General features: G+C 43.9%; 1 protein-coding gene and 1 pseudogene across 2 annotated transcripts in view; one reads left to right on the forward strand and one right to left on the reverse strand.

Moving 5' to 3' along the window:
* The window catches only part of LOC127618552 (zinc finger protein 271-like), a 125056-nt gene extending 119959 nt beyond the window's left edge, over window positions 1-5097 (reverse strand). For both annotated transcript variants that reach the window (XR_007967456.1, XM_052091071.1), the window contains exon 1: window positions 4992-5097. The gene's annotated coding sequence lies outside the window, so the exon portion shown is untranslated. The remainder of the gene's footprint in view (window positions 1-4991) is intronic.
* LOC127618929 (zinc finger protein 271-like) overlaps window positions 1-17841 on the forward strand; it is a 173612-nt pseudogene that overhangs the window by 100255 nt on the left and 55516 nt on the right.

Consider the following 17841-nt stretch of genomic DNA (forward strand, 5'->3'; position numbering starts at 1 on the left):
AATAGTTTCCACTATCCAGTTTGATAACCTCTGCTTCGACACTGGAGCACCGTTCTTCACACCACCATAGCAGACAAATAACTGGTCTGACTGTCTAAATTGAGCAGTGGTGTCCACATAACACTTCAAGGCACAAACAGGACACAAAAGTTGAGCACTTGAATCAGACCCTGAAGAAGTCTGAAAAGAGGCCAGTTCAATGTGCTGGTTAATGAACTGAGGAAGGACTTTTGGAAGAAAAGAAGGATTGGGTCGTAGGACCACGCCGGAGTCATCCGGCAACCAACGCAAGCACAATTCGCTAACAGACAGTGCGTGCAACTCACTGACTCGTTTCGCAGAAGCAATAGTCAACAAAAAGGCAGTCTTCAAGGTTAAACATTTCACGTCAATGCTTTGCAAGGGCTCAAACTGGGATGAGCAAAGGAATGCAAGCACGAGTGGCAAATCCCACACGGGAAAGTGAGGATTCCGAGCAGGCTGAAGACGGCGTGCACCCTTCAAAAAACTGCAGACAAGACTGTGAGATCCAAGAGAAGATCCACCAATTGGAACATGATATGCAGAAATAGCAGCGACATACACTTTCAACGTGGAGGCCGCTTTGCCCTCCTCCAGTAAATGTTGAAGAACACTTAAGATGCTCAGAATGTCACGTTGCAGGATCGAGCCCTTGCTTCTCACACCATGCAGAAAAAAGCCTCCAACGGCCAGCATAGGTCTGGAAAAAGCCCTAGCATTGGAGATTGTGTGAATAACCGCAGGATTACAATCTTCCAGAGAAGGATTTAAGCCAATGGCCAGACCCAAAGCTGCAGGCGAGCTGGATCTGGATGACAGACGCTGGCCTCCAGTTGGGAGAGGAGGTCCTTCCTGGGGTGAAGCTTCCATGGATTGCCTGACAGAAGTCTTAGCAACAAAGGAAACCATGGTCTGGCTGGCCATCGTGGTGCCACGAATAGTACTCTGTGCTTGCACAGGGAGATCCTGTGTAAAGCCTCCCATAACAGAGGGATAGGTGGGAACGCATATAGTAGGCAGTTTGGCCATTCGTGAGACAGTGCATCCTGGCCCAAGGGGCTGGACACTTCTGTCCTTGCGAACCATAGATGACAGTTAGTGGTCATCTCCGAAGCAAAAAGATCCACCTCTGCTCTTCCAAATCGAAGCCAGATCTCCTGAACAACATCTGGATGAAGTCTCCATTCTCCTGGATGTACCCGATCCCTGGAAAGAGCATCCGCTGTCTGGTTGCATGCTCCTGAAATATGAGTTGCCCTCAGTGAAGCGAGTCACGGCTGGCACCATATCAGGATCTCGTGCGTAAGCTGTAGAGACCTGCGGGATTTCGTGGAACACTGTTGAGGTATAGTCGGACCGAACGAGAACATGGCGGCCTGCCAGGACTGGCATTAAATACTTTAAAGCCATAAACACTGCTCGTAGTTCCAGAAGGTTGATATGTTCTGTGGTCTGGGTTGGTGTCCAGCGCCAACAAATACCCCTCTGGTTCCATGTTGCCCCCCACCCTGTGAGGGAAGCATCGGTCGTGACCAACTCCCGTCGAGAGTGAACAACACCCAGGGGCACTCCTGTCTTCAACAACTCCACCTGCCTCCACCACCTCAACGCTCGTAAGCAACGGTGAGAAATTACAATCAGTCGATGGCGATGTTTGGTGAGATCTAGTTGCAAACTGTTGTTCCACAACTGAAGTGGTCTGAGGTGGAGTAAACCTAGGGGAATCACCACTGTAGCAGCAGTTAACATCCCTATTAGTCCTAGGACTACCTGGTACTGTAAAGAGACACCCGGGCGAAAGCGAGCCAAGAGTTGTAGAATGTTCGTCACACGTTCTTGAGACAGGGAGGCAGCCATTAGGCAGGAATTCAGGGTTATTCCTATGAACGTAGTGGTCTGTGTTGGATTCAGACAGCTCTTTTTCTCGTTCACAGAAAACCCCAACTTCTGCACATGTCTCAAAAGCAGTCTGGAGTCTTGCACAGTCTGCTGTTTTGTGGGGGCACAAAGAAGCCAGTCGTCCAGATAAGGCATAATGTACATACCTCTCATCTAGAGAGGAGACAGAGCTAGGGAAAGACCGAAAGGTAGAACCTTGAACTGGTAGGCTTGATTCAGGAAACTGAAACGCAAGTATGAAACTGAAAGTATATGAAACTGTGAAATTGAGGGATCAACATTTGCTGGTTCTAGTGTACTGGTAGCAGCTAGTAGTAACTGACAGATTGTGTTTTCTGCACGAGTTATGTAAGCAACAGACTCGTATGCCTTTTTCAATAATGAATCTGTGCGACCACATTGCGCACTGGGACACCGCACATTCCCTCGTAGAGCCTGGTCAGGAGACACCACCAAAGCTGGAACAGGCTGCTCTATTTCTGGAGCACGACTCACCCCGATGGAATCTGCTTCAGCCATAGATGCTAACGTCTGAGCAATCTTTGAGCGCCGTTTAGGCAGACCAGAACCAGTGAGGGCATTTGAAAACTCGGCCACAAAATCTTTACATGGTGGCATGGCAAAAGAAGTCGCAGCTGTGGCCTGTCTGAAAAAGACATTGGTTTGGGCAGACTGGACAGGTGACTCGTCAAGTCCTAGATGAGCAAGAGCCATTCGAAGCACAGCCAAAGTATCATCAGAAGAGGGCTGGGCCTGTCCAGATGACTGAACAGACCCCCCACTCGACCCCTCCGTTGCTGGAAAACCAGCGAAAACATCCTGAGGTGATGGTTGCGCCGCAAAATTCACAGCATTCTCATGATCATTAAAAAATGAGTCAGAAGCAATAGTAGAAAGCACATCCAAGTCAGAATTATGTGAAAAACGAGGGGAATCAAGCGACTCTTCCCCAGTTCCACGATTCAGAACATTATCATCCTCCTGTGTCATCTTCACAGGTGTAGCAAATGTTACAGGCAGAAGTGAGTGCAGCAGGCATTTCAGCTCCGCCATCTCTGAAGAAAGTACAGAAACCGTCTTAGAGAGTGAATTTTCCTCCACACACAGATGTTCATCACTTCGCGATGTGGCCCTCCTCTTAGATGGGAGGGGAGCGCCGGCTGCCGCAAACGTCCTGCGTTTCTGAGTGCGAGAAGGGGCTACATTCAACTGCCCGAGTTTCACCGTTGAATTGGGGTCTAACTCAGCAAGACGGAGCCGCCGTTCCAACATAGGTAAAAGACTGCAGTGCAGACACGGGTCCGTGAGAGCCTCTCTCAGATGTTGAACACCCAAACACGAAGAGCAGATGTCATGACCGTCGTCCGGGAGGAGATTATTAGGGCACAGCTTACAAGTCAGTGGGAAACCAGTGGCAATCAAGCTGTGAGCCATAGTTACTTGCTAATAACACCTTCGGATAGAACCGCAAGGTTTAATTCAAGCAGAATACAGAAAATAATAATTATATAATTCCTGCGGGTGAACAGACAGGTAATGTCAAGAATATCTCACGAAAAAATTAAATGTCTAAAATGGCCGATGGATTGAACCAAGGGGCGCAGACTATCACATAAGTTCGAGGAAAAAAGTTCAGAACAACTGAATGAATGATGAAAATGTCAACGGGAGACCATTAACTTATAGCGTGGAAAACACCAGCCACCGGATAGCACCGAGAGGCACAGAGTGTTACCGACGAAAAGGAATGAAACTCACCAAAATGCGGCTAAAAACACTTAAAATCCATTGAAGTGGCGTAGATTCGCGCTGACACAGCTTGTGAGGATGATATCTCGCTGCTCTTGTAAGCTGCACTTGACAGCGCAATAAATCACTTAGTTAAAACAACCTATCTCAACCAGGCGAGAAAGCAAAAGAGGCAGAGTGCTGAGCGGCTGTGGTTTATAACCCCCAGGGCTCAGCATCCGTCACAATGTGACTTCGTTGGTATATTCTCTCGACCTATCTGGCTGGCGCTGCGATAATCCAGTACTGTTTAATACTGCCTCTGGCGGTCAGTAGGAATGAAACAGAACTATATTTTTGTAAACAAAGATGTTTTAAATTAAAAATAAATACACAATACTAGGAGAAAAACAGCAGTGTGCATTTTTGGAACACTAACAGCCCAATTCTATAAAAACTCTATAATTTAACACATTGGAACATTAAAATGACATTTTTAAATTATGTTCAAGTGTGAAATGCTCTTTTTCTATATAGTTTTATTATCTTCCGTCAGCTCCACTGATCATCAAGATTTGTGTTCAATTTACCATGATTTTACTACAGTATCCATATTTTAACAGTGATATTAAAAGTGACAACATAGTAATAATACAGGAAAATGAAAACTGGTTAATTTTGTGTTATTATGGTTTTACCATAAATAGCATAGTTTAACTGTGGTTACTGTAGTAGTTTAATCATGGTATTTGATTAAAAAAAAAAACACACTGATGCTAAAAAAAATGGCTTTAGTATAGTAGTTACCATGACAGTGTGATGTTTTTGGTCTGAAACATGGTTTTACTACAGTAATATTGTAGTAAACATGACTGAGGTGGGACATGTTTGTTTTAGTATTTATGGGACCAAAACCATGTTTTAAAAAAGATTATTCATGGTTAATCTTGTGATTACTTTGGTTTTATTACAAATCGTTAAATTACCGCAGTAATCATATTTAAACTACAGTTATTGTAGTAAAACCATAATAATCACTATATTATGAGTTTAAACCACAGTATTCGGTTTCCTGTAGTATTATAGTTTTACTACGGATATAATGGTTAAATATAGTTACAATAGTAAAATCATGGTAAATGTATTGCGAGGGAAAGTAAAACTATTTCACAAAACAAATTCCCACTGAAGGGGCTCCGAAGTTTTTTGTGTATTTCTCCGTCACAAACGATGATAATAATCTTCTATTACGATCATTAAAACCCCAGAGAGAGAAAATCAACATGCACAGATATACACAAACATAAACTCACAAATGAAGATAAACACATTCAAACACTTACGGATAAATTCTTCTTGTTGTGTTTAACGGCGCTTTTCCGTCTCCTACTGGACGACTTCTTCTTCTATGGATTTATTGGCGGGTTGCATACCAACTTTGAGGTTTATACCGCCACCATCTGGGCTGGAGTGTGACGTGATTTCAGTCGATATGTACGTTAAAAGATGTCTATATTCTATTCCTAAGACCACTATGCTTAATGAATTTTAAAACTGACCTTACAATTTCCCCGGATTCTTGTTTTGTGTTTAATATGTTATTGATTGTAAAGTCTTTGCATCCCATTTCCTGTAGCTCTCTTATTAACTCATTCCTTTCCTGTTCATACCTAGGACAAAATAACAACACATGCTCAGCTGTTTCCTTTACTTGGCATATTTCGCATAAGCCATGTTTCCCTATAATATGAAGTGTAGAATTAAGTTTTGTATGTCCCATCCTTAGTCTTGTTAAAATAACCTGATCGTCTCTATTTAAATTTTGTTTCAACATACTTTGTCTTACATTTTCATGTATATTATAAAAATGTCTTCCTGTTTTACATTCATTCCAATTTCTTTGCCTTTTCTGGTTGCAAGCTTCTTTAATGATACTTTTTCCTTCCATCCTACTTAACGCAACTGTAATAGTAGGGATGTTTAGTTTAAGTGACTCTTTAGCCATTTTATCAGATCTTTCATTTATCAGCATGTGCTGGTACCCAAACAAATTTTATTATTGTTCCAGCTTGCCTTAATCTATACAAAATGTTCAATATTTCTATATAGATATCATATCTAACTGTTTGATATGTTTGGCATCACTTCTTCCACCCAACTAAGAGCCATCTGAATTGCCACCAATTCTGCTGTATACACTGAATTCCCATCTGTTAATCTCCCATATTTTCCTATTTTAAATTCTGGAACATAAAATGCTGATCCAGTATGACCTATCTCTGGATTTCTTGATCCATCTGTGTATATTGGAAGAAATGCATAATAAACTGTTCTGATTGTTCTTAATATCAATTTGTCCTTGTGACACTTTTCACCACACACAACACAATAACAGCGCACTGGGTTAGTCTGTCATCTCTCCCCGACTGGAGGCTCTGTGTCTGCTTTTATGCCGCTCTCCTCGTGCTCACTGGAATTAGAGACAGGTGTTAGGCATAATTTAGCTCAGGTGTAAGCGCCCTTACTGCTTTCCTCTCCCGGACGGGCGCTTGACCACGCCCCCGCTGCCACATACCCCCACCGCCCGACTCAGGCTGGGGCACCATCCGGCCTGTCTACCACTCCCCCCCCATTTCTGGAGAGAAAGTCGGCGACAGCCATCTGCACCCCCGGTCTGTGGACCACCTTGAATTTAAAGGGCTGGAGAGCCAGGTACCAACGGGTGATCCGGGCGTTAGTATCTTTCATGCGGTGGAGCCACTGGAGTGGGGCGTGATCCGAGCAGAGGGTGAAGGCCCGCCCCAGCAGGTAATACCGGAGGGTGAGGACCGCCCACTTGATGGCCAAACACTCCTTCTCCACGGTGCTGTACTTGGTCTCCCTCAAAGAGAGCTTCCGGCTAATGTACAGCACTGGGCGCTCCTCCCCCTCCACCACCTGCGAGAATATGGCCCCCAGCCCTCTGTCTGAAGCGTCCGTCTGCAAAATAAAAGGGAGAGAGAAGTCAGGTGCATGAAGAAGCGGCCCCCCACAAAGTGCGGCTTTAATCTGCATAAACGCCTGTTGACACTGCTCCGGCCATTGAACCGGATCTGGAGCCCCCTTTTTAGTGAGGTCAGTCAGCGGGCTGGTGACGTCCGAATAATTAGGCACAAACCTTCTATAATAGCAAGCCAGCCCCAGGAACTGCCTCACCCCCTTTTTGGTCTTAGGTCTAGGGCAAGTCGCAATCGCCACGGTCTTATCAATTTGGGGACGCACCTGGCCATGACCCAAGTGGAACCCCAGATACCGTACCTCCACACGCCCAATCGCGCACTTCTTAGGGTTTGCTGTGAGCCCCGCCCGCCGCAGCGATCTCAGGACGGCCCTCAGATGTTGCATGTGCCGCTGCCAGTCATTGCTATAAATGATAATATCATCTAAATAGGCAGCGGCGTACGCGGTGTGAGGTCTGAGGATCCGATCCATGAGTCGTTGAAACGTGGCCGGAGCCCCAAACAAACTGAAAGGAAGTGTCACAAATTGGTGTAATCCAAACGGCGTCGTGAAGGCTGTTTTCTCACGGGACATTGGTGTCAAGGGGATCTGCCAATAACCCTTTGTTAAATCCAAGGTCGAATAAAATCGAGCACTACCTAACCGATCGAGCAGTTCATCAACACGGGGCATTGGGTACGCGTCACATTTAGACACCGCGTTGACTTTTCTGTAATCCACACAGAACCGAACAGACCCGTTGCTCTTCGGAACAAGAACAACCGGGCTGGACCAATCACTGTGGGATTCCTCTATTACGCCAATATCAAGCATCGCATCTAATTCCTCCCAAACTATTTTCTTTTTATGTTCGGGTAAACGATAGGGGCGGCTATGTACCACCACGCCCGGTTCGGTCTCGATGTGGTGCTGTATGGTGTTTGTACGGCCCGGTAGAGGGGAAAACACATCTGCAAATTCCATTTGTAAATCGGAAACCTCTGTGAGTTGACGCGGTGAGAGGTGGTCTCCACAAGTAACCGGGGTGTTGAGATTGCGAGCTTTGTTTACCTCCGGTCCGAGCTCCACCCTCTCCGGAACTACCGTGGCCAACGTCACAGAGGCCGCCTCTTCTCTCCACAATTTCAGGAGGTTGAGATGGTATATTTGCCGCGCGCCCCCTCTATCGGTACGTTTAACTTCATAATCGAGATCCCCCACTCGTCGTGTGACCTCAAAGGGTCCTTGCCACTTGGCGAGTAATTTAGAGCTCGATGTTGGGAGTAATACGAGTACCTTATCTCCCGGTGCAAATTCCTGTAGCCGAGCACCCCTGTCATACAGCCGGCGTTGGCGTTCTTGAGCCTGGAGCAAATTCTCCTGTGTTAGTCGCCCCAGTGTGTGGAGTTTTGCTCTAAGATCAAGAACGTACTGAATTAAATTTTGCTATTAGAAGGTCCCTCCTCCCAAGCTTCGTGGATGACGTCGAGGACCCCGCGTGGGCGTCGCCCGTACAGCAGCTCAAACGGGGAGAACCCTGTGGAGGCTTGTGGGACCTTTCGTACTGCAAACAACAGGGGGTCCAGCCACTTATCCCAATTTCTAGCGTCATCGTGTACGAATTTACGAATCATGTTCTTGAGCGTCTTATTAAATCGTTCCACTAGGCCATCAGTCTGCAGATGGTACACGCTAGTGCGAATCGACTTAATGAATTGACTTAATGCCCAAGAGCTCGTAAAGTTCGCGGAGTGTTCGTGACATAAAAGTCGTGCCTTGATCGGTGAGGATTTCTTTCGGAATCCCCACCCGGGAGATTATCTTGAAGAGTGCCCCTGCAACACTACATGCAGAGATGTTGCTCAGAGGCACTGCTTCCGGATATCGCGTCGCGTAATCCACTAGGACTAACACGAAGCGATGTCCGCGATACTTGTGAACATCCCCATGCACACACCTCACCCTCACCAGTTTAGCTAAACCCAAAGCCCCGGGTTGAACCAAGCGTTGGTGGATGGTGGTCTGATTGCAGCCGGTATCCAGCAAAGCTTGGTAATTACCCCCCCCCTGATCCTTACCGGAATCCGGTATGCAACAGCCCGATAGGGGGCAGCCTGCGGGACGTCGGAGACCCGCACCACCATCCCCACCTCCATCAGCGGACACTGATCCCGGAAGTGGTCCGGGTCTCCGCACCTCCAACAGGCCGGCCCAGGCGTTGCGGCCGCACTTGTGCTGGCGGGCGCCCCCACCTGAGGAGGAGAGCGGCTGAATGACGGGGAATGGGAGGGTACATTTTCCCAAGGCCGGGAAGTTGGTCTCTGGAACCCTCCACGCCTGCGCGGGGCAGGAACGGGCCCTGGGGAGAGAACAGAGGGAGAGAACATAGGGGAGGGGGAGAGGGCAGGGGCAGACACAAGGGAAGGGGAAAGAGAGAGAGAAGAAGAGGGCTCGTCCGCCCTCGGGATCGCCGCCAAAGTGGTCCTCCGCCAGCCGAACAGCTTCCTCCAGCGACGCCGGGCGATGGCACTGGACCCACCCCGTTGTCTTCCGAGGCAGCCGTTGAACGAACTGTTCCAGTACCACCTGGTCGATTACTCCCTCGACGTCACGGTCCCCCGCGAGCAGCCACCTCCGACAGGCGTCCCGGAGCCGTTGAGCGAACGCGAACGGGCGATCGGACATTTCTAATTTCATGCCCCGGAAGAGCTGGCGATTCTCTTCCGGGCTCCGACCGACCCGCTACAGAATAGACCTCTTCAGATTGGCGTAGGCCAGGAGGTTCATCGCCGGCAGCTGCTGTGCCGCAAGTTGAGATTCCCTGGACAGGAGGGGAATCAGGCGGGCTGCCCACTGTTCGAGGGGCCAGCCCCAGATTTCTGCTGAGCGCTTGAAAAAATCGAGGAAGGCCTCAGGATCATCTGCTACGCGCTACGCTGCCCTCCCCCATGCTACAGAAGATGGGGGCAGCGTAGCGCGGGTGTCCGGGGTCGCGGTTGTGGCCGACGCGGCCTCCTGGCTGAGGAGGCTCCGGATGGCGAGCCGGTCCTCTGCCTGAGCCCGCATGATTTCGAAAAACCGGCGATCTTGGTCCTGCCGGAGCTCAAGCAGGGATTGCTGGTGGCCTTGATGCAGCGTCGCGAGGGACTGGAGGACTTCTGCCAGCTGGGAGGACTCTATGGGGCGACCACTTTCCATGCTTGGAACGTTGTTTCCTTTAAATCCCAGGTTTCGGCACCAGTGTGACACTTTTCACATGAAGGAGGACAGGAAACACGTCTTCACCACAAGGTAAGCTTTTTAATTCCCGTTGTTCTTTACAATATCGTTCATCACACACAACACAATAACAGCGCACTGGGTTAGTCTGTCATCTCTCCCCGACTGGAGGCTCTGTGTCTGCTTTTATGCCGCTCTCCTCGTGCTCACTGGAATTAGAGACAGGTGTTAGGCATAATTTAGCTCAGGTGTAAGCGCCCTTACTGCTTTCCTCTCCCGGACGGGCGCTTGACCACGCCCCCGCTGCCACAGTCCTTTTTTAACACTCTCATGAATTTGTAACTCAACTTCAGGTTGGCAAAAAAACCAGGGGGGTATTGGATAAATGGTAGTCATTAATGAAAATAATATATTATTTAGCAACATTTCTGTTGCCCTCCTACTGGACTGGAGTCTGGAGGTGCTCAAGTATCACTGGCTGCAGCTTGCAGAACGGGGCGGGGCTACATATTGGGCGGGGCTACTATGATTTTTTAGCTATATCTCCTAAGTGATATGCTTTTATTAAAATCTGTAATTCAAAAAGTTGCGATTTCAAGCCTTCATTATAATGCATGGTAAGAGAAATTAATTAAATGAACGATAACATGTTTTTTTTTTTTTATATCACCATATATTGAAAATGAAAAATGTGTATTAGAATGGTTGTAATATAAAAAAATTATATATATGACACACACACACACACAATTGTTATTGCTTTGTTATTAGTTCTGGTGCAAATGCATCCACATATGTGTTATGAAAACCAACAGCATCATCTACAGGAGTAAATGAACAGTAAATTACATTCAAGTATTTTCACAAAATTAACTATTAATTAATTAATTCTAACAAAAGTTTTAAAGTGTTTAATTTTGAACAAAAAGCTGTACATTCTTCATTACCAATTCATAAAACTGGGGAAATCCATTTCACACACTTAAAACTCAATTAAAACAGCAGTAAAGTGATAACACTGATTTAGTACACAGTAGTCATAAAATGCCATTTAAATTCAAGTCCTCTATATGCAGTGGCCACTTCACATAAAGTTTTCTTTGGAGATATTTAATTATTCAACTGTTTTTACAAACTAAACTTGAAAAGACTTTCTACTTTAGAGAGCTATTTCAGACTATTTGTTAAATAATCTTTTTCTATTTGTTTGCAATTTGTTGCAAATCTGTTGTTGTACTTCTCTAGCTGATGCAAATTTGACACAGCAGCTTATTAAAGACATGCATGTATCAAATACAGAGCCATGATGAGTAATAAAATACATGTAAACAGAAACATATACCAGAGAAAACCACTGAACAATGTTTTAAAACAGTTTAATGACATTTTGCTTTGAAAGAAAAAAGAGGGGGTAAGACTTTAAAAACTTTTCTAAACACTTTTCTCTTTTTTCACACATTTGGTTGTCACAATGTTATTTCAGTGAAAGGAAATCGTAAAAGGCCAGCAAACTCATCGTGCCATCTTGTTTTCCTGAACAGGATCACACAAGATCCCCTCTGGTCTGAACAAGGTGTGAACAGGGGGCGTGTGCCAAACTTGAAACTCCTCCCACCCCAGACCTCTGAGTACCCCTAAGAACTCATTATCACTTGAAGCTCTTGTGAAAGGACTTTGATCAGAACAATGTGAGATTATTTGTGCTAAAGATACATTTTGAAATTTAATGCATGAAATTTTATTTAAAATAGTGTTTGTTGAAATAAAAATTAAATACCCGCCCCATATGTAGCCCCGCCCCGTTCTGCTGCAGCCAGTGATACTTGAGCGCGTCAACACTCCAGTCCAGTAGGAGACGCAAAAGCGCCATTAAACACAAGAAGAAGAAGAATTTATGTGTAAGTGTTTGATTGTGTTTATCTTCATTTGTGAGTTTATGTTTGTGTATATCTGTGCATGTTGTTTTTCTCTCTTTGGGATTTTAATGATCGTAATACAAGATTATTATCGTCGTTTGTGACGGAGAAATACACAAAAAACTTCGGAGCCCCTTCAGGGGGAATTTGTTTTCTGAAATAGTTTTACTTTCCCTCGCAATACATTTACCATGATTTTACTACAGTAACTATATTTAACCATTATAGCCGTAGTGAAACTATAATACTACAGGAAACCGAATTCTGTGGTTTAAAATCATAATATAGTGATTATTATGGTTTTACTACAATAACTGTAGTTTAACTTATTACTGAGGTAATTTAACGATTGTATTTGTAATAAAACCAAAGTAATCACAAGATTAACCATGAATAATCTATAATAAAACATGGTTTTGGTCCCATAAATACTAAAACAAACATATCCCACCTCAGTCATGTTTACTACAATATTACTATAGTAAAACCATGTTTCAGACCAAAAACATCACACTGTCGTGGTAACTACTGTAGTAAAGCCATTATTTTTATGTATACTGTAGTGAAATCATGGTAAATATAACACAAAATTTGATCCATGTCAGGCCAGAGAGAGGATGAAAAATGTTTTAATGCAGAAAACGTTACTAACTTTATCAGTGGAGCTGACGGAAGATAATAAAACTATATAGAAAAAGAGCATTTCACACTTGAACATAATTAAAAAATGTAGTTTTAAAACAGAGTTCCAATGTGTTAAATTATAGAGTTTTTATAGAATTGGGCTGTTAGTGTTCCAAAAAGGCACACTGCTGTTTTTCTCCTAGTATTGTGTATTTATTTTTAATTTAAAACATCTTTCTTTACAAAAATATAGTTTTTTGGCTAATTCAATGACTGCCGTCTATTATTTTGAATGGTGAGGAAAGGCAACTTTAATAAATGTACGGATAGTTGCAGCAATTAAATTAATTGCAAAGAGTGGCCTTTTATTTGTTCTCCATGCACTTATCGATAACCGGTGCATGATACGAGATATTTGTGTTGGCACTCCTGGAAGTGTCATGACGTGGATATGTTTGCAGTATCGGATCCATGCAGGTATGCCATTAAGACCAATCCATAACAGTGCGAGTAATGCTTCACGTATAATAAATAGTCTTTCAAGTATGTTCAGTTGAAGTTAAAAGTTTACATACACCTTAGCCAAATACATTTAAACTCACAAATTTAATGTCACAAATCCTGACATTTAATCATAGAAAACATTCCCTGTCTTAGGTCAGTTAGGATCATTTCTTTATTTTAAGAATGTTAATGTCAGAATAATAGTAGAGAGAATTATTTATTTCAGCTTTTATTTCTTTCATCACATTCCCAGTGGGTCAGAAGTTTACATACACTTTGTTAGTATTTGCTAGTATTGCCTTTAAATTATTTATTTCAGGAGTGGTTATGGTGTAGTGGGCTAAAGCACATAACTGTAAATCAGAAGGTCGCTGGTTCGACCCCCACGGCCACCACCATTGTGTCCTTGAGCAAGACACTTAACTCCAGGTTGCTCCGGGGGATCGTCCCTGTAATTGTGCTTTGGATAAAAGCGTGTGCCAAATGCATGCAAATTAGAAGTTATGCACAACTGGCATGGGAGACGAGCGAGTGCCCTGCTCAAGGACACGAAGGTGATGCCAGAGTCATGGGGATCCAAGCCTCAGATATTTTGGGTTTCCTTCCATAAGCTTCCATAAGCTTCTTGCAATAAATTGCTGGAATTTTTGCTCATTCCTCAGGACAGTACTGGTGTAACTGAGTTGGGTTTGTAGGCTTCCTTGCTCACATACGCTTTTTGGAGGTATATTTGGGATCATTGTCTATTTGACCAAGCTTTAACTTCCTGGCTGATGTCTTGAGATATTGCTTCAATATATCCACATAATTTTCCTTCCTCATGATGCCATCTATTTTGTGAAGTGCACCAGTCCCTCCTTCAGCAAACACCCCTCAACATGATGCTGCCACCCCCATGCTTCATGGTTGGGATGTTGTTCTTCGGCTTGCAAGTTTCACCCTTTTTCCTCCAAACATAACAATGATCATTTTGACCAAACAGTTACATTTCTGTTTCATCAGATCAGAGTATATTTCATCAGATCAGAGTATATTTCAAGATCTTTGTCCCCATGTGCACTTGCAAACTGTAGTCTGGCTTTTTTATGGCGATTTTGGAGCAGTGGATTCTTCCTGGCTGAGCAGCCTCTCAGGTTATATCGATATAGGACTCGTTTTACTGTGGATATAGATACTTGTCTTCCTGTTTCCTCCAGCGTCTTCATAAGGTCCTTTGCTGTTGTTCTGGGATATATTTGCACTAATTGCACCAAACTACGTTCATCTCTATGAGACAGAATTCGTCTCCTTCCTGAGCGGTATGATGGCTGCTTGGTCCCATTGTGTTTATACTTGCGTAGTATTGTTTATACAGATGAACGTGGTACCTTTATGTGTTTGGAAATTGCTCCCAAGGATGAACCGGTCTTGGCTGATTTCTTTTGATTTTCCCATGATGTCAAGCAAAGAGGCACTGACTTTGAAGGTAGGCCTTAAAGTAAATACACAGGTACACCTCCAATTCAGTCAACTCCTATTAGAAGCTAATTGTCTAAAGGCTTGACATAATTTTCTGAAATGTTCCTAGCTGCTTAAAGGTAGGGATGCACTGATCCGATACTGACGCTTTTAGAAGGATCGGGTATTAAATTAAATCGGGTAGTTCAAAGATGTTATATGTTAAATAAAGCCTGTTACAATTTATAATATTAATAATTATAAATATAATATTAAATAATAATGTCAGTCCATTATAATGATGATGTTTTTGTGTTTAGATGTTCATCATGAGAGCAGGTGGATGTGATCTGCTGTAAATCAGTAGGAACTGATCTGTCCATGCTGGATATTGATGATTTCATCATAGGAATCTCTCAGCTGAAGAAAGAGGTGACGTCACTGAAGACAAAACTGATGGGAAGAGAAGACAGGTTACAGGTTAAACATTCATTTCATCCTTAAAGTTGAGATTGGAAGCTTTCAAGGGATGTGATACGATGAACGGTACAGATGTGATTGTGTTGTGTTTGTCAGGAGCTGGAAAAGTTTTCCTGTCAATCTTCAGTGTGTGTGACTGATGGGACCTCCACAGAATGTCAGGATTCAGTGTGGAGCGGCAGAGATCAGTCCACACCACAGCGACTGCTGGACAAACTCTCTGAACAGAGATCCAGAGACACACAGGACTCACAGCTCACTTTACTCTGTTCTACTGACGGTAATCAGGGTGATCAAACCTCCACAGAGTCTCTGACTTCTGTCTGTAACGCTGGAGAACAGCAGATGCTGATGACACCAGTGAAGATCGAAGTGGAGCTGGAGGAGATAAAAGAAGATAACACAGTAGAGGAAAAACAGGGAGAAGAATATGATTATTTTTCTTCAGGTATGTTTCTTCCTTTAATAATTTATGTTTTCATGTCAATCAACTGTCATTTTACAAGTCATTTATATTCAAAACAGTTCCCTGTTGTTTTTATTTTTGTTTAAGTGCTCAGTTTAAAAAGGTGCAAGTACTACAGTGTTTTTTTGCACTGCTTTTTACCAGCGGTGCTGCACGTATTTGGATCAACAGTGTAGCAGCGGGGAACAAAGAAAATAAAAAGTGATGATTTGTGCTTTCCTCATTTTAAGAAAAAGAAAGCTGCAAATAATGAATAAAGTACACTTTATTATTCTTCTATCATTATACTTTGTTAGTTGGATTTCTAAGCCAGAGGTTCTCAACTGGACAGATTTTTCAATTGATATCAAGTGGCGACTCACCATATTAAAGAACACAACCTGTATTTAAAGGGTCATGAAACACTAAACTACATTTACTGATATGTTATCAGATATGTACAACAAAAAGCAAAACATTATGACCACTCACAGTTTAAATAAATACTGTTATTCATCTCCTAACAAGGCCACATGTCAAGGTTTGGGTAGATTAAATGGTAAGCGAACAATCAGTTCTTGTTGTCAACATGTTGAATGGAGGAGAAATAGGCAGGAGTAAAGAAGCGAGTGACTTTGACAAGGGCCAAATTGTTATGGTCAGACGACTGAGTCAGAGCATCTGTGAAACAACTTGTGGGGTGCTCCTGGTCAGCAGTGGTGAGTACCTACCGACAGTTGTCCGAGGAGGGACAAACCACAAATCGGAGAAAGGCTGTTGGGCGCCCAAGGACCATCGATGCGTGAGGGCAACGAAGGCTATCCCATCTGTTCTGAACTGACAAAAGTCACAGAAAATTTTTAATGATGGTTACAGGAGGAATGTGTCACAATATCAGTGCATCACACCCTGCTGTATATGGGGCTGCACAGAAGTGGACCTTGAAACAGTGGAAGAAGGTCGCCTGGTTCGATGTGTCATGTTTTCTATTACATCATGTGGACGGCCTTGTCCATAGGTGAGACTATGGATTGCTCCATAGTCTCACCAATGGATATAAAATAAAAAAAGAAATGGCAAATAAATAAACTTTAGTATTTCTTGTTAAAAAAACAAAACTAAAAGCCTAAGCACATTTAAAAATATTTAACTTCAACTTATAAAGTATAAAAATTATTTCTTATACAGTATATTCACTCTAATAGATTTAATATTAATCTATTCTAGTTAACAGTTAGTGTTACTGCAGTTTAGTAAGGATGATTATTAGGGCTGCCACTGTTACCAATTCCCTTTACAAAAAGCTTCACTATGATGCTGCGCTGCTAAGCGCTATGGGGAACAATCCTAGTTGTGACCGAGCTGAAATAATGTGTGTAACACGTCAATGAACATTGACCGGAATTTATAGCCTCAGCTGATGTAATCATTAGATGCACCTGCGGCCAGGCTATAAATGGATACGTCACCAGGTGTCGTCAGAAACTCTTTTTTTCAGAGCGATTCTGTTTCTGTGAGTTTTACAAACCCTGTCAAAACTTTCCTTCCTCTGTTAGGAGTTAGAATTGGTTAGGCAGTGTGCAGTGAACATTTTTCTCTTTTCTCTTCTGTTTAGAAAAGAAAAAAAAGAGAGAATGACTGAAAGCCGCAAACGATGCATGTTCCCCTGTTCTCCATCTATAGCTGAAGAGGACACGCATCAGTTTTTGCTCTGTTTGTTTGGGGGTAAGAGCACGCTGCTCTCTCGTTGCAGAAGTGCGGGTGCGAGCAATGCGATTTGCTTTAACAGGCAAAGTGCTTTGCGCTCACCTCGCTTGCTTCCTGGAGTCAGCACGCACGAAAAAACAAAAAACAAAGATTGTTTGTGGGGCTCTTGCATGGATTTGGCTGAGGAGCAAGAGACGGGTTGATTCCTTTCTCTCGTTCTCTCCCCAAACCCAGCTGGTCTTTCACATGATCTCGAAGCGCGTTCCGACGCTTCTTCGGATCATGAGGAGGATCGCGATTCTCTTCCCGCCTCCGAGCTTTCTGTCTGCGATAAAAAATCTATGGAGGAATTGCTCGATGTTGTTACTCGTGCGGTTGCCAGATTGGACTGGCCACGTGAAAAAGAGACCCCCAAACCTTCCAAATTAGGGGATAGATTTTATCTTCCAGTCTAAGAAAGGGAACGCCTCATGAGTCCCTTCCCTTCTTTGATAACCTCCATGAAGAGCTTTTTTGCTCATGGAGGAACCCCTAAAAAAAAAAAAAAATATATATATATATATTTTCTTCCCGTGTTCACATACCCTCGACGTCATTATATTCGACTGTCGTGGGTGCTGAGGCACGGGGGTATTCAGTGATGCCGCTGGTCGGAGAGACGCTTGCGGGCTATCTCTCGCCGGGCTCAGCATCGTCACTTAAGAAGTCCTCTCTCCCCTCGAAGCCTTGTAGGACAACCTCCACTTTAGTGGGAAGGGCTTATCAAGCAGCAGGTCAGGCTGGTGCTGCTCTGCACACTATGCTGTTTTACAGGCGTACCAGGCTGACCTGGATGACCTGAGTGTGGGTTCTGCGCTTGACGAGCAAGCCTCAGACCCGCCT

This window comes from Xyrauchen texanus, chromosome 25, assembly GCF_025860055.1.
Source record: "Xyrauchen texanus isolate HMW12.3.18 chromosome 25, RBS_HiC_50CHRs, whole genome shotgun sequence".
NCBI lineage: Eukaryota > Metazoa > Chordata > Actinopteri > Cypriniformes > Catostomidae > Xyrauchen > Xyrauchen texanus.